We start from the raw sequence: 22,083 nt of genomic DNA on the forward strand, positions 1-22,083 counted from the left end.
ATTGAGACCAGAATCTGCTACTGTGTTGACTGTTAGGTCCAGCTGTGGATGACTCTGGGGTTGCGGCGCTCATCTCGCTTTACTGGCCGAGGGAGCCGGCATACAGCTTCCGGGTCACGTGGCCAGCATGACTAAGCCGCTTCTGGCAAACCAGAGCAGCGCATGGAAACTCCGTTTACCTTCCTACTGGAGCGGTACCTATTTATCTACTTGCACTTTGACGTGCTTTCGAACTGCTAGGTTGGCAGGAGCAGGGACCGAGCAACGGGAGCTCACCCCGTTGCGGGGATTCGAACCGCCGACCTTCTGATCGGCAAGCCCTAGACTCTGGTTTAGACCACAGTGCCACCCGCATCCCTACCAACTGAGCTAACTGAGCATAAAAGCAGGCCAGGCAAGTCTCTGAACTTTGCCTAGGACTCATCTGCTGCTGCAAAGGGGATCCCAGCGACTAAAGGGGACATAAGGTCAGGCTTGCTGTTCATTACAGTTTCCCTTCTAAGAAAACCTATGAAGTAGCGTGCTTTTTGCCTTGCTCAGATTCCAAATCCCTGCAAGTGGGTGACAGAACAGGGTCTGTTGCAGTCTATCCTACCTTACAAGGTGGAAGGTGTATGAACTCATTCCACCTTTTAAATAGGCAGCTTAACTTTTTATGCTCAGCTTTATTGTACAGTGGTACCTCAGGTTAAGAACAGACCTTAACCTGAGGTACCACTTTAGCTAATGGGGCCTCCTGTTGCTGCCGAGCCACCAGAGCACGATTTCTGTTCTCATCCTGAAGCAAAGTTCTTAACCCGAGGTACTATTTCTGGGTTAGTGGAGTCTGTAACCTGAAGCGTCTGTAACCCGAGGTAGCACTGTATTTGGAGCACCTGTTGGAAAAACCTGCAAACATCTTCTAACCTCTGGAAAGCCTTGAAAAAACCAACAGCCCTATGTTGGACGGACACGAAAGGTGGCCCTGTCTTCCTCATCACTAGAGGACAGGTTGCAAACGACAACAAGCGGGCTAGACCAGTACCACAAAGTGCTTGGCTGTGGGTCAGATGGGGTTGATGGTGTCTTGCTGAGGAACATGGCGATGAGCAGCGGGTGCTTTTGTCTCTTCAGCTGCTCAGGGCACGCTTCGTCTGCAGATACAGTTCGATGTTCTTCAAATTGAAGTGTCGTTTGAAGCGGGCCAGCCAACTGCCGCTGACCTCCTTTGCAGGGACCTTGAAGTGCCTCCTTTCTCAAGGCGCTGCCATCGATGGGCATATGCTGGCAGTTCATGTCCTCTAGCCACAGATACAGTGCTTCATGGGCCTTGTCTCACACATAGCTGGGGACCTTGGCAATTGTAGGTGTACAGATACTCGCTGCCACTGCCTCCCAAATCCTGATGCCACGTATGCTGGGGGGTGGGACAAGGGCCAGCATAAGGGGCCAATGCTCCTCGTCCCAGGTTCAGGTCACTCTTTGTATTTTCATTTACTGTTTTCCCTTTCACTTGGTTGCAGGTGTGCCCAGCACAGAAGTCTGGGGCATGGGGGCATGGCAGCGCTCACTGGGCACAACTCCTGTTGCCTCCCATGTCTGGGGGCCTAACCTTGACAACGAGGCATGCGATGGGGTGCACAGTTGCCTAAGCAGCACAGATCTGTGAAGGTGGACTTGGAGGGATATGCCCTAAGTCCGGCAACGACCATCCTATGGTCCAAACTCCTCCCCCAGCAGTGCTTAGATAGGCCACAAACTCACTAGAGCCTCAGGGATTGGTGGGTGGCAGGGTCTAGTCCTCAGTAGGAGAGGATGTTCAGCTGTAGGTATCTTGGCAGCGAAACCCCTAGTTAGGGTCTCGGGTGGCGGTTTTAGGCCTTGGTCGGTATTCTATAGTCTATAGTCGGGGGCAGCATATTGATGCACCCCCATGCAGCGGGGTTTACAGGGCCCGTTAAAGGGTTTATTGTGGGAGTCACTGGCCCTAAAGCAGCGGCATATAGGTCAAACTCCTGGCTAGGTGAAGTGGGAGGGCATGCTGGGTAAGTTTGCGCTTTCCAGTCCCCTCCCACAACACCTGCACATCCTCAGCCCCTGATGGGTATGAGAGGGAAACCTTCCAAGGCCTAAGCCAAGGTTCCTACAGCTGCAATTAAATAAAGTTGTGGCCTAATTTGAACCCATACATTGTTTTTCCCCCCAATTTTTTTTAATTGATTTTCACAAAATTACAAACAAACAAACAGACATAAATCATAACCTTATTAAAATCACACTTATTATGAACCCATACATTGTTGTCATGTCTCATCTCTTGGGGGTGTGGTGGGCACTGGGGACAGGGTTTAGCACATTGGGCTTCCAAACAGTCCCGCACTTCCGATTTCTCCTCCGGCGTGAGCACCATTCTCTGCCTCTTGGGTTTGTCATCACCCATGGAAGATGACAGTGCTGTGTGTTTAGGTGCCATCTCAAAGAAATTCCTCCCAAAACTCCCAACACATTCGCTCTCCCCCAACTTTCCTCAAACTCCAGCTCTCCACAGGCTTCAATGGTCAGTGGAAGGGCTCTTGGTTGAGATTGCAAATGCAAAGGCCCATGGGATCGCTAGGTGATGTTTTGCGCCTTTTCTGACTTCTTTGTGCCTCTTCTGGGGGCCGTTTTAGCGATTTTTAAAATTCGCTTCAGGCGAAGCACGTATACATAGTCACGCGCATATTGAATGCGTGTAAAGGGGGGTTGCCTGTATGTTCTTTAATGGAACATAGGTCCAACTTCCTCCCTGCAGGCAGCAGAACTTGGATTTGTTTGCATGACTGAGGTATAGGCCTGCCCTTGTAGGTATTGAGAAATGGAGAGCATTGCCCATATACAACCTGGAAGGCTACAACTTGTTTTCTTTTTGAAGCAGACAGCAGTGGCAGTCTTTCAACGGATGGTAACCATGCAAATTTCTACATCCAAATAAAAAGATATAAGATAATATACATGAATAATCTTTGGACCATTCCTTCCAGCAAGTAACCACAGAAGTGGTGACTCAGTATAATGCATTCTGCCAAAAGATATGTCCAGGCAAAGCCCTGCCCAGGTGACACAGGAAGAGAGTGTGCACACAAGTTCCTAACAGTTCATTTACACGGTGTTCTCCATGGAACATAATACAGGTATTACTATACTTTAAACTTTTTTGCGGTGTAGAGAAAACTTTAGCAGGGATACTGTTTGATTCTGCCTTCAGGGAGTTGGCCTGTTAGCAAGATGCAAATTGCATTCCTGTAGCTTAACAACTTTCTTCCTGCGTAACAGGGCTCCACAACCTCTTGAACCTATGGGCTCATTTGGAATTTTGAAAATTGTGTACGTTGTCAAATTTGGGGCAGACAGGAACATACTTCTTTCATTCCCTGCTTGGTGGTCTTCTCACAGGCATCTGGCTGGCCTCTGGGGGAACAGAAAGTTGGGCTGCTCTTATAGAATCTTAGAATTGTGGAGTTGGAAGGGACCCCAAGGGAAATCTCAGCTAAAGCATCCATGACAAATGGCCATCTAACCTCTGCTGAAAAACTTCCAAGGAAGATGATTCCGCAAACTCCAGAGGGAGATGGTTCCACTGTCCAACAGCTCTTAATGTCAGAAAGTTTTTTCCTGATGTTTAGTTGCAATCTCCTTTATTGTTACTTGAAGCCATTGGTTCGAGTCCTACCTTCCAGAGCTGGAGAAAACAAGTGTGCTCCCTCTTCCACGTGGCAACTCTTGAGATATTTGAAGATGGCTATCATAGCTGTTCTCAGTCTCCTCTTTTCCAGGCTAAACATACTCAGCTCCTTCAGTTGTTCCTCGTAAGGCTTGGTTTCCAGACCCTTGATCATCTTAGTTGCCCTCCTCTGCACACGTTCCAGCTTGTCAATATCCTTAAATTGTGGCACCCAGAACTAGACACAGTATTCTGACCAAGGCAAAAAAAAGTGGTACTATTACTTCCCTAGGGACGCGGGTGGCGCTGTGGGTAAAACCTCAGCGCCTAGGACTTGCCGATCGCATGGTTGGCGGTTCGAATCCCTGCGGCGGGGTGAGCTCCCGTCGTTCGGTCCCATCTCCTGCCCACCTAGCAGTTTGAAAGCACCCTTAAGTGCAAGTAGATAAATAGGTACCGCTTTATAGCGGAAAGGTAAACGGCGTTTCCGTGTGCTGCGCTGGTGCTGGCTCGCCAGAGCAGCTTCGTCACGCTGGCCACGTGACCCGGAAGTGTCTGCGGACAGTGCTGGCTCCCGGCCTCTAGAGTGAGATGAGCGCACAACCCTAGAGTCTGTCAAGACTGGCCCGTACGGGCACGGGTACCTTTACCTTTATTACTTCCCTTGATCTGGACACTATACCTCTGTTGATGCCACCTAGAATCATGTGATCCACTAAAACCCCCTACATATTTTTCACATATACTACTAGTAAGCCAGGTGTCACCCATCTTATTTGTGCATCTGGTTCTTCCTGCCTAAGTGCAGAACCTTACATCTGTCCCTACTGAAATTCATTTTGCTAGTTTGGCCCAGTTTTCCAATCTGTTAGTGTAATTTTGAATTCTGATTCTGTCTTCTGCGGCATTTGCTACCTCCCAGCTTGGTGTCATCTGCAAATTTGATGAGCATCTCCTCAATTCCTTCATCCAAGTCATTTATAAAGATGTCACAAAATGGCTGCTGATGCACCCTAACCCTAACCCAGTGGTGTCCAAACTTTTTTCAAAGAGGGCCAGATTTGATGAAGTGAAGGGCTGCGAAGGCCGACCAAAGGGCCAACCAAAGTTGTTGACATTGTTTTAGAATTGAAGTTGTTGAGCTTTTTAGGGTTTAGGCCTCTGAAACAAACTTTGGACATGCCTGCCCTAACCCTAACCCATACATGGCCATTCATAAACCACCCATTTCGTTGATGGTAAAAAACTTTTGTATCTGTCGCCAAGCCAGCTGTGTTACCAATGACAAAACACCCACTTTGCAGAAGGCAAAAGCTTCGTCTACCTGACAACACATTTAACCCCTCCCCTCCAAAAAAATCTCTTTATGAATAGATAAGCTTTCTCTTAGTTTCCATCTCTTGGCAGTCAAACATAAGATCTGTGACTGTTATCTTACCATTTAAAGAATTTCCAGTAGAATTACTGGAACTATGCTAGGATGGTTCTTCCCTTTATTTTCAAGAAACTTTTATCCCTAACGTACGTACAGTACTTGTCATTAAGTCATGCTTTTGATTTTACATGTAAACTGCATTTGCCAAGTTCACAGCACAAATTTTGCTAATATTGTTGTACTGAAATCCACACAACGCTGCACTCCTTTGGCTTAGGATATATTTCCAATGTGGAGCTCAATCCTGAACAGCTTCTACAACAAAGTAAACAAACTCTCCTTTTTGTTCTTTCCTCCCACACCTTCCCCAGAGTGGCTGAGGAAACCCAGCCAGATGTGTGTGTGTGGGGGAGGGTATAAATAAAATTAATAATAATGATGATAATAATTTCAGTTGAAAACCGTTTTATTGGTATGAAGTTTGTACACTGCTCTTCTTTAGGTTTCAAACCCCATTTCTTTTAACTTCTGTGCTTATGCTTTCTAAATGCTTTTACTGTACTATCATTTTGCTGGGGAAACCCAGCCAGATGGGTGGGGTATAAATAAATTATTATTATTATTATTATTATTATTATTATTATTATTATTATCATCAATCATCATCATCATTATTCACACCCTGAGACACTATTTGAAGGATGGGTTATAGTTTTTATAATAAATTATAACAAATCCGCTTCTACAAGTTTTTCTGCTCCGCATGACTTGTAGCAAGCTATTGGCAATGTAGAGTTTCATACTGTCGAGTACAGAATGTGAAACCAAATTTGAGACTACTAAGTTTGACTTTCCCTGCTCCCTGTGGCTTCTCGTCTGCCTGCTTTAGAACCCCATAACCCAGAGGACTTGTTGGCTATCTTTTCCCTTATATTTTTAGCATCTGCACTATGAGCTCACTCTGCTATTTTCAGTTGCTCGTGACTGACAAGTGTTCCCGGCAGAGGAGCACCAAGTGGGGAAAGCGTTCCTACAGCTTGGTTTCTAGCTCTCAGACATGGCTCCCCGTAAGCAATGTTCTCCTAAATCCTGCTGTGCTGTGCCATTTAATTGACAAACCACAGCCCCAGTCCTAACCATAGAAGAGACCTTCTATTGATCCTCTGAGACAAGTGGAGCGCAGACACTGGCAACAAGGTAGACAAAATGAAAAGGTACACCTATTTCTTCAGTCAGGAAATCAATGGTCCTGTCAAAACTCATTTATGGTGAGTTATATCCCCCTTCTGCTAATAGGTGGGAAAGTAAATGGGTTGATTCCATCATGCAAAAGTCAATATAATGCGCAATTGCTAGAATATGTATGGGGGCTAGCAAGCAAGAGAGAAAGATGTGGAAACATGGGAATGAAGTTCACAGGAGTGTCCAACTGTCTCGACATATTTGGCAAGTTGCAAGGTTCACCTCTTTGGTATTTCTCTATTAAAATGGCAGAATGCCCAGTCAAGGCTCTCTTGAAAAGTCAAGGCCTTTCTGAATGCTATCCTTCTGATATATTAGAAGTTCATCTAAGACTCTATCTCAAAGTTCAAAAATATTTGTTTTCTGATGTGCAATTCGGAGTTTGGACGAGCAAAATAAAATGCAATATTACCATTATCTAAATCTACATTATCTAAATGTAGGAAAACATGATGCTTTACAAAGCCCTGCATTTTTTTCCTTGCTTTTTATTCAAGCTGTAACAACATGAAAACAATGCGGCTTTCTTCAAAGTACAGTGGTACCTTGGTTTGCTAACAGAATGCCTTCCGGGAGTCCGTTCAACTCCCAGAACCATTCGAAAACCAAAGCATGGCTTCCAATTGCCTGCAGGAGTGTCCTGTAGCCAAGCGGAAGCCACGGAAGCCACGCCGGATGTTCGGCTTTCGAATATCATTCAAAAACTGGAACACTCACTTCCAGGTTCCTATAATTTGGGAGCCAATTTGTTTGAGAGCCAAGGCATTCAGCTTCCAATAAAAACCAACAATAAACTAATAAAAAACCAATATGTTTTTACACTGTTAAGGTTATAATCTGGCATTTCAGAAAGGTGCTAGTGAATAACAAAATAAACAATTTGGGGGGGGGGGTTTAAGTGTCTATCTAGGCAGGCTTCGATTTCCCCCTCCCCCCCCCCGCTTCTATTTTCTGGAATTTTTACCATAATAATGTGTCTATATTTGCTATCATACAGCCTTAAACCTTGTTTAGTATTAATGCAAGCTTTAACGCTTGTCTACAATCCAAATCTTCATGGGCCCAATGCAACAGAACTGCATTAAGGGCACTGGAGTGACTCAGATTCCAATTCATCCTAATTTGTATCTGGCTTCTAAAATGACATGGGAATTTGAGGTTAAGGAACTAGGAAGGCAGGGAAATCAAACTGGTTTCAATAGAAACACAGATTTTATCATTTGATGACCGTAATACTGGGCTTATTTTGAATTCACCTCACAAACATTCAGTCAATTTAGGTGCATTTATTTTGTTCGGAACCATGGTGTTTTATTTGATTTTTAAACCAGTGGCCCACAGAGAGCCCAGGGTAGTGCATATGTTTTATTCTCACAACAATCCTGTGAAGCAGAATAGGCTGAGAGAGTGAGTGATCGGTCCAAGTGTGTCTAATGTCTGAATGGTGATTTTTGAACCAGGTCTTTCCAGTGAATCTATATCCACACCCTCACCACACCCACACCCTGAAGAACTGAGGCAATGGAAGCACAGATGGGATACAGCAGACAGGATGAAGGAAGTGAGGACCGGCCCTATCGTTAGACGGATGAGGTGGCTGCCTCGGGCCACTGCTTTTGCTTGTCATGAATGGGAGGCAAACGGCTATGATACAATTTATTTATTTATTCTTACCGTCACGATGGGTGGGGGATCGATCCTTGTGGGATTTTTTACCTCAGGTCCAAAATTACTTGGCTGCTCTTGACTACCACGCAGACTTTTCTTGAGATGTGTCCGCACCATTTTCTGCTCTGCTTCAGGCAGAAAAATGTCTTGGGCTGGCCCTGAAAGAGTACAGCAAACTATTAAAAATGCCCCCTCTGCCCTTTAAACCCAACTCCTGCTAGTTTTTTTTATAAAAAGGTCTAGATATTACTCACGTGTTTTCAGGTATTTAACAATAATCTTAAGGGCTTTATTGAAAGAGCTGTGTGAGAGAGAATGAAAGCAATACATTTTCCCAGTAGATTGATAAATCTGTTTGTGTCTTTTCACCACAAAACTACGGTCTAGTATTTAAAGCACAAATATTTTCTTCCAGCCTTTTCAGCCGTTCATTGCCACACACATTTCTCTGTTTCTAAGCACTCCTGTTTGCAGGGCTGGCATTTCTTGTTGCCATAATTTATCCGAGAAAACCAAAGGGAACATCAGGGCGGAGGGTGTCGCAAGCAGGTCAAGATGGCAGGTTAGAACTTAACAGAAAAGGCTTGCATATGTGTGTGTGATGATATAGCTGCCAAATCCCAAGCACAGTGCTTTTCCTTACCCCACAGCTCAGCAGCTTTATCTGTTTTGTTTGCTCAAGGTGCTTAGTGATTATATTGCCTAGTTCTTATACAACAACTGCTAGGTAAATCGCCTTCTGAGAGGTAGCCCTTTAGACTGCAGGTGTGAGCTCACATATCTGAATCATAGCTGTCAACTTACAGATTTGAAAATAAGGGACCAGCAGCCTTGAAAATAAGGGAACAGCAGCCAAAATAAGGGATTTTAGTCAACCAGCTGAAATACGAAGTTAAAAGGGACCAGACAATTTTGGAGAGCAGCGCCGGTTTTTAGCTCTTCGTTTCCAGAGGTTGCTGCTCAAGACACCAGCTGATGAAACACTGCAATTAAATAACTACAAGCAGCAACCACTTTTCACGCAAAACGAAGTCCAAGCTACGAAGATGCTGCTGCAGTTCTGTATCTTTTCTCTCGTGCTCCATCTGCCGCTCTGAGTTCCATCAGGCGGGGCAGGAGGAAGGGGGGGGGAAATAGCGCCCGAAGTAAACCCGCAGATCAGACCATCTATGCTAGTCTACCACTGCAAATCTATGGGAGAAGCGCTTGCGGTCCTTCCTCCGCTTTCCCCCTCTATGGTTAGCCCTTGGAACACCTGCCCACGCCTCCTCCTCCTCTCTCTGAACTGCTTTCTCTATGGTTGCCCTCGCTCTCCTCTCAAGGCTCCTCAGCAATTCATAGACCATGCCAGGCTGCCCGTCTCATCCGGGTCCTTCGGCGGCGCAGCTGCAGTATGGCCTAGCGGGAGCGGCGGGCAGAGGGGAGGCCCCAGGCAGAGATGCTCAGTTTGGCAGCCGCAAGGAGGATGGTGGCGGAAGGGCCCGAGGCTCCCGCCAGTCCCGGCGGGGAGGGGCTCCCGGGGGCCGAGGCTGGTGAGAGGAGGCCGGAGGGGGGCAGACCGGGCAGCCAAGCAACACAGCTGGAGCCTCCCTCCTCCCTGGCCGGCAGGGAGGGAGGGAGGGAGAGGAGCTGCTTCCTTTGAAACCTGGGAAATTTAAGGGGCATCATCAGTAAGGGACAGCAGCGGGACATAGGGAGATAGGCGCTGGGATAAGGGAGTTTCCTGCCAAATAAGGGACAGTTGACAGCTATGATCTGAATACATATACAAATATAGAAAAGTAGCTGCTGTGGGGAAGGCCACTGGCCTAGTACGGTGCCCTTTCCTCTGGTATCTAAATTTCCCAGGCAGGGATTCATTTGAGTGGAAGAGCATTCATGTACATGATTCCTCCACCTGCAGTCTGAAGTAGTGCGGCGAAGGGAAACAGGTTTTCCTCCATCTGCTCCTTAAATTACCAACGTTTTCCTAGGCTAGGCCTCTTTACAACAATATATTAATTTCAGCGTGTGCTGTTCCGAAAATGTGATCGAGACATTTTTTAATTTTTTAGATTGAGACTTTTTTAAGATTCAAAAGGAAGGAGAGAGGTGTATTATGGTTTATTCCGATTCTTAAAAACACCTTTCAAGAAGAGAAGTTATCTCTCAATCATGTGCATTCGAATCACGGACAAGCTTTGGAAAATTATGAACAGGCTCATATGTCATGAAGTTCCTCAGATCATATCTAGCTTCCTATAAGCTTAATGGACATTGGCAGATAAAAGGCTCAAAAAAGAAAGAACACGCCATGCTCATTGACCCCGCACATTAACAGTGTAATACAAAACCACAAGAGATCTTTTACCAGCAGAAACCATATTGAGTCTCAACTTTCCCAGCAGGTGGGGACCTTTAACTTGATTGGCATAATATACTAAGAACTTGTTTACAGTATCTTAATATGCTGATTTCCTGCCATTTCAAATATCTAAAGATTGCTATTATTTTAACAGAGGATAATAAGTGTTCTGGCTCACTGTATTAAGGAAAAAATAAGATGGAGTAGACAAAGCAGTCGAATATACGGACAGTAATCCACTGAGCTTTATAATGCAAGAACTTGAGGATTTTCAGAAAGTGGAATAACGGACAGGGGGCAACTGTTTTGCGCTACTGTTGTTGTGAATATCACAGTGCTTAATTTTGCTTGGACAGAACAGTCACAAACTGCACCTCATAGTCATTTGGCCCCAGCGTGCTTACAAAATCCACAAGTGTGTTTGTTTGCATACACACACACACACACAGCTGCAGAAAACATTTCATTGCATCTGATAATGTGGCCTGGGGCCTTATGTGAAAAGAAATTGGTTAAGCTCTTTGTTGCTTATTCTCTGGATTGTCCATCATGACCTCTGGCAAGTGCTGGAGGCAGTAATGCCTACCTAAAGGATTTGAAACCTCTCCATTCTTAAGGAAATCAGCCCTGAGTGCTCACTGGAAGGACAAATCGTGAAGCTGAGGCTCCAATACTTTGGCCACCTCATGAGAAGAGAAGACTCCCTGGAAAAGACTCTGATGTTGGGAAAGATGGAGGGCACAAGAAGAAGGGGACGACAGAGGACGAGATGGTTGGACAGTGTTCTCGAAGCTACAAACATGAGTTTGACCAAACTGCGGGAGGCAGTGGAAGACAGGAGTGGCTGGCGTGCTCTGGTCCATGGGGTCACGAAGAGTCGGACACGACTAAACGACTAAACAACAACAACAACAAAAGGATTTGTCACAGATTCAAGTGGCTGTAGATCCCAAATATCTTCCCTTGTTGGCGTCTGATTCCTATCAGAATCTTTACTCATCTTTGCAGCCAAGGCATTGCTGAAAATATGTGAAGAGCTCATTTTAAAACAAACCAACTTTTATCCAATCAAGGATGCACCATACAGTAGGTAAACGATGGAGGAGTTGTATTATTTCATCATTGGCTAGCTGAAACCCATCACGTTTGCTTGGCTAATGTTCTAGGCAAGGCTCCCACGCAGGACTCTTGTGGGTTGGGGAGGGGGCTGCCACAAAGACAACACTCTTTTTCTTCTCTTATTGGTGTTAATGGCAGCGCAGGCTTCATGCATTTGAGCCCCTCCTATTTCCATCCCTAAACTACAAATTAATCTCCTGTTTCTCAGTTGTTAACCACAAACAAAATGGCCCATCGTTTCCCTGTAAAGCTGCTTGATGAGGTCTCGTGTTGTGACTGTTCCCGAAAGGTGCTGATCTTGATGTTTCTTCCCTGGGGCTAAAATGACGTTGTTAAACCAGCTACGGTATAATTGCCACAAGCTTATCCTTCATCATGTCCCTGGATAAATCAAGGGGCTGGACAAATCATTATATTACACAGTCTATATGCACAAACAGGGCACACATACAGACACGGAATTCTCCTTTTCCCCTCAGTCCTAGTGCCATGATGGGTTCGAAGATCACCCCTCCCTGCTAATCAGATAATGAGGGTGATCTGATGAGAAAGAAAACTGGCAGGGCTGCAACACAATGGAAAACTGGACGAGGAGGTCTGGCTTGTCACTGAGAAAGCCTTGGCAGGCTGGATCAGACCAGCAGGCCAGGAATTCATCACCCCTATCATAGACACTAATAGAGGGAGACAGGTGGCACTGTGGTCTAAACCACTGAGCCTAGGGCTTGCTGATCAGAAGGTCGGTGGTTCGAATCCCCGCGATGGCGTGAGCTCCTGTTGTTCAGTCCCAGCTCCTGCCCACCTAGCAGTTCGAAAGCACGTCAAGTGCAAGTAGATAAATAGGTACCGCTCTGGCGGGAAGGTAAACGGTGTTTCCGTGCGCTGCTCTGGTTTTGCCAGAAGCTGCTTAGTCATGCTGGCCACATGACCCGGAAGCTGTCTGCGGACAAAACGCCGGCTCCCTCGGCCTATAGAGCGAGATGAGCGCCGCAGCCCCAGAGTCGTCCGCGACTGGACCTAATGGTCAGGGGTACCTTTACCTTTACCATTAGGTAGAATGAGGCACTTGCCTCAGGCAGCAAATGCCAGGGATGAAAGCAGCCCTCTACCATTTCCCCTTAAGCTAACCTGTCTCCTAACCTAGCCTACTGCCAACAGGTACATTGCAGGATGTTGCCCCATCATCAGTGTTGAAGTAAGTTGGATTTTGTGTATAAATGAGGGACTCAAGCCGCACTATTAGCATGTTTGCCTAGACAGCACAGTTTGCATTGAATTCCCGACATCGCTCTGCAAATCACTGGCCCAAATCACTGAGCATAAAATAAATTGATCTGTTTTTGGAAGCAAGCAGAGCTCCGCCAGCTATACATATCAGAGAGGTGGCGCACAATGTAATACACAGCTAGTGAGGAGGAGAAGGCTGTCACAATTTGCAAGTTTAAATGTCAAAATAATCATAGATGGGAATTCAGGCAGCTTAAAACAGCAGTTGTACTGGAGTGAAAATAATAGCAGGCTGTTAAACACATGTGTATTCACGCAGTAAGACACAAAACCTGATCCGGACATAATGTTGGTTCCTTTTTTGGAGGGGGTGGGTACCCACAGGAACTCAAAACATCAACACATTAAAAAAATGAATGAGTTTAAAAACAGAAAACATCATCCTCTGGATGTTGAATAAAAATGTTTCTACACTGAAATGGGGGGGGGGGGGGACACGGACGGACGATGACAACCAATTTTTGTCCACTAGATGTCTCACAGATCTGGAATGTTCATCTGGATATTTGAAAAATACATTCATCTAGACATCTGGATTCTATGCTGGAATCTTTAATGCTAGGAACAGGCTCACACATGTGCAAAGCCTTGGGAAATTAATCAATTGGATGCTCCTGATGCAAAATGTGCCGCTTCCACTATCCCAATAATGTCAGAAGATATGTGTTTCTCGTAATGAAAGCTACTGAAAACTTCTTTTCTTTGCATTTTTTTTAAACCTCCCATTGGAATAAAATACATTCACATATTACTTTCCTCCAAATGATTATCTTGTTTTCCCTATAAGTACTGCACCTTAAAAAAAGGTGAAAACCAAACTTAGATATATGCTTGATTACAATTTCCTCAGTTTAAGCAGTACAGCAATTTCAAATGTTCAAAGAGTATTTTCTCAAAAAAATTATTTGGTATAGCAATCATCTCACAAAAAGAGTTAGGTGCATGTGAGGAAATGATAAAAATTAAACAGAATACCATAAATATATGAAGAGGAATCTGGTATTTGTAATACATGAGCTCCATCTCCTGAAAATTGGAGGAAGCAGCAATATATGTTTCCAGATAAAGACTTCTGAAATAAAAATGTAGGAATTCTTCATGCATTGGCCAGGGTTCCACATAATGTCACCATACTTTACCCAATACACGTACAAGCTTTGGGTTCATCTAACCTGTCCCCTTTCCTTTGCTGGCACTGCTGTGATGAGATCAAAAGCTTTCACTTCTGTTTTAAACTAACCATAGTTTCTTGTTATGTCTGAACTGGGAACTGTGGCTACTTTATCGCAATATGATAACAACTACTGTTTGAAGTTGGCTTGTTTCAATAAACCATAGTTAATATCTACCTTGTTTTGCCCAGACTTGGACATAACATAGAATCACAGATAGCTGAAAATGGAAGCAAAAGCTCCCACTCTTGTTGAGGCCATGGTGGAGTAGGAAGGCAAGAAGTGAATGAGTGCATGCAATGCTAAACTATGGAAAGACAGCTTGCACGTGGCTTGCGTAATATTTAAAGGGCCTGTTACTTGAGAGGAAGATAAAATTGCATGGAATTCTATGCATAGGCTCATGTGTTTTGTTTTTGTTGTCTGCATATAAATGAGGGAAACTTAAAGAATTAAAGGTGTTACGTTAAACTATAGTTATATCTTCCGACAAGTATTATTCATGATTAAAAAGGTAAAGGGACCCCTGACCATTAGGTCCAGTTGTGGCCGACTCTGGGGTTGCGGCGCTCATCTCGCTTTACTAGCCGAGGGAGCCGGCGTACAGCTTCCGGGTCATGTGGCCAGCATGACTAAGCCACTTCTGACGAACCAGAGCAGCGCACGGAAATGCCGTTTACCTTCCCGCTGGAGCAGTACCTATTTATCTACTCACACTCTGACGTGCTTTCGAACTGCTAGGTTGGCAGGAGCAGGGACCAAGCAACAGGAGCTCACCCCATCGCGGGGATTCGAACCGCTGACCTTCTGATCGGCAAGTCCTAGGCTCTGTGGTTTAAGCCACAGCGCCACCTGCGTCCCTTTATACATGATTAAGCACATGCTAATGACAGATTTTTAAACAGTTGAAGTTGATAACCTAAATATGTATTGCATGAAAGATTGAGCTGATTAAAAAAATTCTAAAGTACAAGCTTGTGAAACAGTGTAACTATAAGGCAACCAATACATTTGCTGCATCTTATTCCATTTTCTACAATAAATTCTCAAGTGGTGGTTCTTTGTCATTCAATCCACATCCTTTTATTTCCTTAAAATTATATTAGATTTTGTGTGTGTGTTTTGATTTTGATTATGGCCCCTGTTATACATCCATGTGGATGCTTTTCCAGACACTTAATGGAATGGACCACAGAGCACTGGGGAGTTTCCAGTGTTACATACTGTTTGCTCTTGCAAGTGCCAAAACTAATAACAACAGTTTAGCACGTGTGTCTGGAAAATCACAAGTGGGATGCAAGCCAAGGAACAAAAGCAATTGAGAAAGGAAATCTGATATACAGTATTCCACAGTATAAAAGGCCTAAGCTCTAGTCAAGGCATTAAGGCTTATCCACATATGAGCATTATTTAGCTGTTAATGCAGTTTCCCCCATTCAGATTAGACTGGAGTAGTCCAGAAGCAAATGTATTTGAATGTGTATATAAGAAGCAACTTTGGTCTTTCTTGATATTACCAGTAGGGATTTCCTTTTGTTCTGACCATCTGATTCTAATCCTATACATGTCTACTCAAATGTAAGTCCCATTGTTTTCCATGGAGCTTACTCCAAATAAGTGAGAAAACCTTAAATCTTCAATCATAGAATTATAGAATTGTAGAGTTCTATAAAGGCCCTTGAGATATTTGAAGATGGCGATCTTCATGTGCTCTGCACATGTTCCAGCTTGTCAATATCCTTCTTAAATTGTGGCACCCCGAACTGGTCACAGTATTCCAGGTGTGGTCCGACCAAGGCAGAATAGAGTGGTACTATACCTTCCCTTGATCTGGACACTATACTTCTGTTGATGCAGCCTAAAATAGCATTAGCTTTTTTTTGCCACTGCATCACTCTGTTGACTCACGTTAAGCTTGCGGTCCACCAAGACCCCTAGATCCTTTTCACATGTACTGATAGTAAGCATGTGTCCATCTTATTTGTGCAGCTGGTTCTACCTGCCTAAGGGAAGAACCTTACATTTGTCCCTATTAACATTCATTTTATTAGTTTTGGCCCAGTTCTCCAATCTGTTAAGGTCATACTGAATTCAGCTTCAGTCTTCAGTGGCAATATCTACCCACTCCCAGTTTGGTGTCACCTACAAATTTGATACCTTCATCCAAGTCATTTATAACGACGTTGAACAACAACAGGCCTAGTACAGAACTCTGCATCAATCCACTTATCACTTTTCCCCCCAGGATCACGAGGAACCATTAGTGAGCACTCTTTGGGTTTGGTTAGCCAACCAGCTCCAAATCCACCAAACAATTACTTTGTTCAATCCAGTTTTTACCAGATTTCTCACAAGAATGTCATGGTGGACTTTGCTAAAAGCCTTACTGAAATCAAGATACACTATCTACAGCATTCCCCTGATCTAACAGTTTGTAACTCTATAAAAAAAACCCACAAATGTCTGGCATGACTTGTTTTTGAGGGGGTTCAGGTTCTCCTAAATTACTGGGTGCCAGATCCTTCTCATATTTCCTGGACGCAGTAAAAGTTAGAATTAACGAAGGTTTGGTTAACATTGGCCAAATACACACAAAACCCTGGATTTAGTTATCAGCTGGGCAGAGCTAGCTGGGTGGGGCATTAGCAGGAGAAAAAGGCCCGGTTGTTGCAGCTTGCCACAGCCTCCTACCATCCTACTGACTATCTTTCCCTTCACGTAGTGAGTTTTGGTAATAGAATTGCTGTTGCCTCTTCCCCTGCCTCCTCCACCATCATCATGCAAACACGTGGAGCTTTATTATTGCAATAAAAACACTTTATGCTGGCTTTTCTATTAAAAAAGGTATAGGAGATGCCTGTCGAACATTAGTAAACGTTATGCCTAATGAGACCAGGTCCAAGGCACTTTGATGCATTTGTAAAGTTAATACTCTTCACAAATAACACTACCATGTATCCAAAACAATCAATTTGCCCAACCACAATCTACGTACAGTGGTGCCTCGCAAGACGAAATTAATCCGTTCCGCGAGTCTCTTCGTCTTGCGGTTTTTTCGTCTTGCGAAGCACGGCTATTAGCGGCTTAGCGGCTATTAGCGGCTTAGCGGCTATTAACGGCTTAGCGGCTAAGCGGCTTTAAGAAAAAGGAAACAAACTCGCAAGAACTCGCAAGACGTTTTGTCTTGCGAAGCAAGCCCATAGGGAAATTCGTCTTGCGGAACGACTCAAAAAACGGAAAACTCTTTCGTCTAGCGAGTTTTTCGTCTTGCGAGGCATTCGTCTTGCGGGGCACCACTGTATGTAGTCTGGATGTTGTTGAGACGACGTCTCCCATCATCCAGATGGGATGTCCAGATTTTAATTTGCTTCGAACTAATTTTAAGATGTATTTTAATTAATTGATTGCCTGTTTTTATGTTCTTACGTTCTTTGTATACTGTGTTAGTTTTATGATGTTAGCCACCCTGAGCCCGGCTCCGGCCAGGGAGGGTGGGGTACAAATAAAAATTTATTATTATTAATTATCCCTGACTATTCACCATGTTGTCTTGGGTGGAAGGGAGTTGCAGTGCAACAACAATGGGAAAGAAACAGATTAGCTACTCCTGTGTTGCCCGGTTCCTTTATTAACCATGAAGCTCTTTTGAACAAAAAACTATGTACTCAGATGTTAGGGCTGAGTACAAATGAGGGCATTAGATCTGGTTCTATTTGAAATGTAGGATTACCATATTCTGAGTTAAGCTGCTCCTTTCACATTACTGTTTGTTTTGTCAACTTTTTGGCATTTATATTTATACTTAGAAACGGATATATTAGAGTGATTGCTCTGATGTGTTTCTCCTTTCTTACAACAAAGCGGCAGGAGTATTTATTTCTGACAGTAATAGTCTTGTTTGTGCTGGTCTGGAACATCTCACCTGACACAATACATTTGCTTCTGAGTCACACACTGCATTGAAAGCATGCAAAACTATTATGCCAAAGTCAACCAAGCTCCAACAAGTGACTTTGAACACAGTGTCATGCAGATGCCATTAATAGCTACGCTATCAAAAGTCCAGAAATCTACAGTACAATTGAATTGCTTATGAAGTCTTCAACAAAAGTACTTTGAAGGGGTGATCCACATGAAATTGCTGAATTAGCATTTATTAGCAAATTAATTTCACTATGTCCCTGCACCCTGCCCCATGGAATATTACACTGGCTTTTTGAAAAGATAATGAAAGCTAAATAAATTGTGTGATCATATATTATCACTGATGTGAATGGTCATTGTGTTTGTCTTATATGCAGTCCATTGTCTTATATGCAAGTCCATTGAACCTAACACAGAATTGCTACAGTTTTGTTTCTTTAAATTTCATGCCATTTGGCTCCACCATTGACAATGTGTGTGTGTGCATGCGCACATAATATGCGTCAAGTGATTACAACACTTCAAGCATCTGATGAAATGGGCTCTACTCCACCAAAGCTTAGCCACAATAAACCTGCTAGTGTCTGAAGGTGCCAGGAGACTGTTCCTTTCACTGCCACAGACTTACGTAGCTATTTATTTATTCATTATTTATGAACATTTATATTCCTCTTTTCAGCTCCCAAAGGGTCCCCCAAGGTGGCTTCCAAAGTAAAAACACAAGAGTGAAAACATATTTTAAAAATATAAAAACTAACACAATAGATCAGTTAATTAATTAAAACAACAGCACGGCTTAACCAAGCCTCTTTCAGGAAGCAATTCCATCAGACTGAGTGACACTACTGAGAAGACACTTTCAAGCTGATGTGGGGGAACATGGATCTTGGCCTCTGATGCTGAACACTGTTTGCAAGGAAAAGAAGGCAGTCCTTCAGATAACCCGACCCCAACCCATTCAGGTTGATTACCTTTCTGACAAACTGTTTTATACCACAAAAGCTTATGCACCAATAAATCTGTTGCTCATTAAAATGTGATTCAACAGTTAAACATGGGCCAGTAATGGAGATGGAGAGATTGAGCTGAAAGCAGGGAATCTTGCAGCAATTCCTCACTCACTATGTGGTTCATAAACATTGTACTGTTCAAGAGAAAGAACAATGACTGAGAAATTCATAGTTCAAAACTCATTTCAGCCAGAGATCCAATAGTAAGCTGCAAGACCTTCTATTAATAATATTTTTTTCTTTATGCTGAACCTAATCCTATGATGCCATGATGCTAAAACGATTTGGGGCGGACCCATTAAATTTGTTTTTAATTGCTCTGATAGAAACCCCCCACTGGGATGCCAAAAGCTTTTTGTAGCCTCCCCAAAAACATGCTTAACACATTTTTAGTTATTTTCAAGAATTACTAACCATTCTGTGATCCCAAATGTTTTTTGACCACTCCAATATCCCCCAAATGTGACCATTAAAGCAAATTCAAATTTGCCGCACTCACTTTTGCACTTCAGCCATGCCCAGAAACAGCTTGCCAACTTTGCTATAAAACTCTCCACACTTCAAAACACTGACCAACTTCTACAAACATGTACCAAACAATTATCCTAACTCCCCATGACCTGGGGCCTTGCTACAGATTTCACAGTGAGCAGGCTTAAGTGATCTGCGGAGCACAGCTGGAAGAGTCATTCTGCTGACAGGGCATTTATTTTAGGCTTACTTCAGCTGCACCCTGATGCAAGAAAGCAGAAACTGGAAGAAAGTAGATCACATAATCTATTACTTGCAATCCCTGGATGCAAAGGATGGGAAGCTAGTGTAGCCTTATGAGGCTTTGCCCTCGGGTGGGAAAAATATTGTGCCTGGGAAAGGGAAGTGGGAGTCAACAGACACTCAAGGAATAGTTTCGGAGAAAAGGCTTTTATTTCTACCATCCATGAACTGGTAGAAGGAGCAAGTGTGATAAGTCACAAAAAGCATGCACGAGTTCACAATCATATGCACAAGCATATATACCCCTTTCCAGTTCCCTCCCCCTTTCTCCTCCTTCCAGAGTCCTGCCCCATGAGTTCCTCTGAGCATGAACAGAAAGCTGTCTTGGGACTATTTTGGACTCTTGGCGCCCTTCCCAGGAAAGGGGTTTCAGAGTGTTCAGGTATGTTTCAATCTCTTGTTCTGGCATGGTTCCCGGACAGAAAGCAAGTTGCAGTGTGGTTCTTTAGCAAGGCCAGAAGACATGAGAAAGGCCTGAGAAACAATGGACTGTTCTCTACCTTTGTTACAGCAGAGCGGAATGTTTCTGATGCTTAGCTGCTGAGAAAATGATTTTGAAAAGCTTTGAGAAGCTTTGAGCCTGCTTTGGTGGGGGGTGACTTCGGGCCTAGGTGAGGTCACCTGTCCTCACCTTCCTTCACTAGAGGTTCAGGCAGGGAAAGCAAGGGTCTTTTGCTCAGTCTAGAAAAACAGTTACAAGTGTAGCCCTTGATTCCTGTATTTTAGAGGGTCCCTCCTGGGTCTACAATTCTATGATTCTTGGCGGGTGAGGATCAAATTGCAGGTGGCTGAAAGGAAGCAAGAAGCCTGTCACTCATTTCCCTCCAGCCTCGTATAAAAGTCACTGTAGTGACTTTGGTGTCACTTTGACCCTGAAACCACTGTAGGTGCTAGGCTACAGGGACGTGGATGCAGGAGATGAAAGTGGCTTGTCCTAAATCCATGACAAGCTTTCTCAATGGCACAGAGGCTGAAGAAGAGAGTGAGAAAACACATTCTGCACTATTTCACCCTGAATTCATCACAAGGGCTAGATAAAGGGACTCGGATAAAGTTGACAGTGATGCATATTGAGGGGTCCAGGGACAGCTTGCCATCCCCTCCCCTGTCTGGTAAAGAACTCATAAAGTTAAGAAGGAAATCTTCCTCCTCTCTCTCCCCAAACTTACATTTCCCCATGGAAATGATTAGCGAGGCATGCCACCATTTGTAAGGGCCACCCAAAGTAGACATGCACTTAATACGGGGTAGGCAGCAACCAGGGCCGTCTTAAGTATATTGGGCACTGTGATGCAAAGATCCCTCCTCCCGCCGCCCCCCCCCCCCCGTTTCCCAGAGTTGCACACCATTTTTAGGGAGGACAGCGCTGCCAGCGATGTGCCCAGCTTTGAGGGGCTGGAGGAGACAGGCAGCAGCTGGAGGGCAGCACCTCCGCCGGAGAAGAGGCAGAGGCTGGACGCGGCGGCTCCCAGCTCAGCTGGACGCTTCGTGCCATAGTGGCCACAGTAGGCGGAGGCTCCAGGGACGGCGCTGCTTAGGCGCAGCATGGCAGAGTTGGGCAAGGGCGGTGAGCTGATGGCCGGGAGGCACCGTGTCCAGCCTCCGCCTCTTCCCTGGCATCCTCCAGAACTTGGCACCCTGGCGCCCTGCACCACTAACACCTCTGGCAGCAACGTATCTTGTCTTTCCTCAACTAACTACAAGGGCGGGGGAGCCAGAGTCTTACTGTAAAGGCAGTGCATGGAAGGGGAGAATTATCTTTTCACTTTGCCACTGGCATCGGAATGGAGATTGCGCCATCTGCTGGGCTAGAAAATGGGGAAATGTCCCCATTTGCCCCCATTTGCAACTTTTCAACTGAGTTGGTCCATTTCTGGTGTTATTTAGCCACTAGAGGGCATGTCTACCCTTCCCCAAAACTCCACAATCGACAGTTTGGCAATACTGTACGTTTGTTAGGACCAGCCAAAATGTCCAACCAAATTTGTGGCAAGCTTTCGAGTTCTCCGGTGCTCTTCATCAGGCAAGAGGTTACACAAAACAGGGATTGAGCAACCTGCAATCAACATCTTGGAACTAAGTCTACATATTGACCTCATGGCTACAAATATCTAGCCTAATTTTTGTACTTCTATGTTTTTTACTGTTAAATTCCCCTCCCCGCTGTGAAAGCTTCCCAAAATTTAGTGGTATTTGGATTGGTCCCAATAAAAGTATCGCCAAACTGTCAATTTTTTGAGTTTTCTTCTTATGGACCAACATGCATTTTATCTTCCCGAGAAATATTGCTAACAGACTTCCAACCCAGAAGCTTGTTATTCTGCCTGGAACTATAGATCAGGTTTGATCCTATGGGCCTGAGATTTCCACAACAATTTAAAACAGATTAGAGTGCAGCTGATGGCTATGTTATGTCTGTAATAATTTTAAATAAAAATTAAAAGGGGCAGACTTTGCATTAATTTAATGGGAATCCTTGCAGCCTACAA

The 22,083-nt window shown here is 44.4% G+C and overlaps 1 long non-coding RNA gene across 1 annotated transcript in view; it reads right to left on the reverse strand.

The window, feature by feature from the left end:
• LOC308486770 overlaps positions 1-22,083 on the reverse strand; it is a 36,635-nt gene that overhangs the window by 11,840 nt on the left and 2,712 nt on the right. The window contains exon 2 of the long non-coding RNA XR_013991288.1: positions 7,971-8,122. This is a non-coding gene — a long non-coding RNA (uncharacterized lncRNA). The remainder of the gene's footprint in view (positions 1-7,970; positions 8,123-22,083) is intronic.

The sequence above is a fragment of the Podarcis pityusensis genome (assembly GCF_964106645.2).
Source record: "Podarcis pityusensis genome assembly, chromosome: 10".
Classification (NCBI taxonomy): Eukaryota; Metazoa; Chordata; class Lepidosauria; order Squamata; family Lacertidae; genus Podarcis; species Podarcis pityusensis.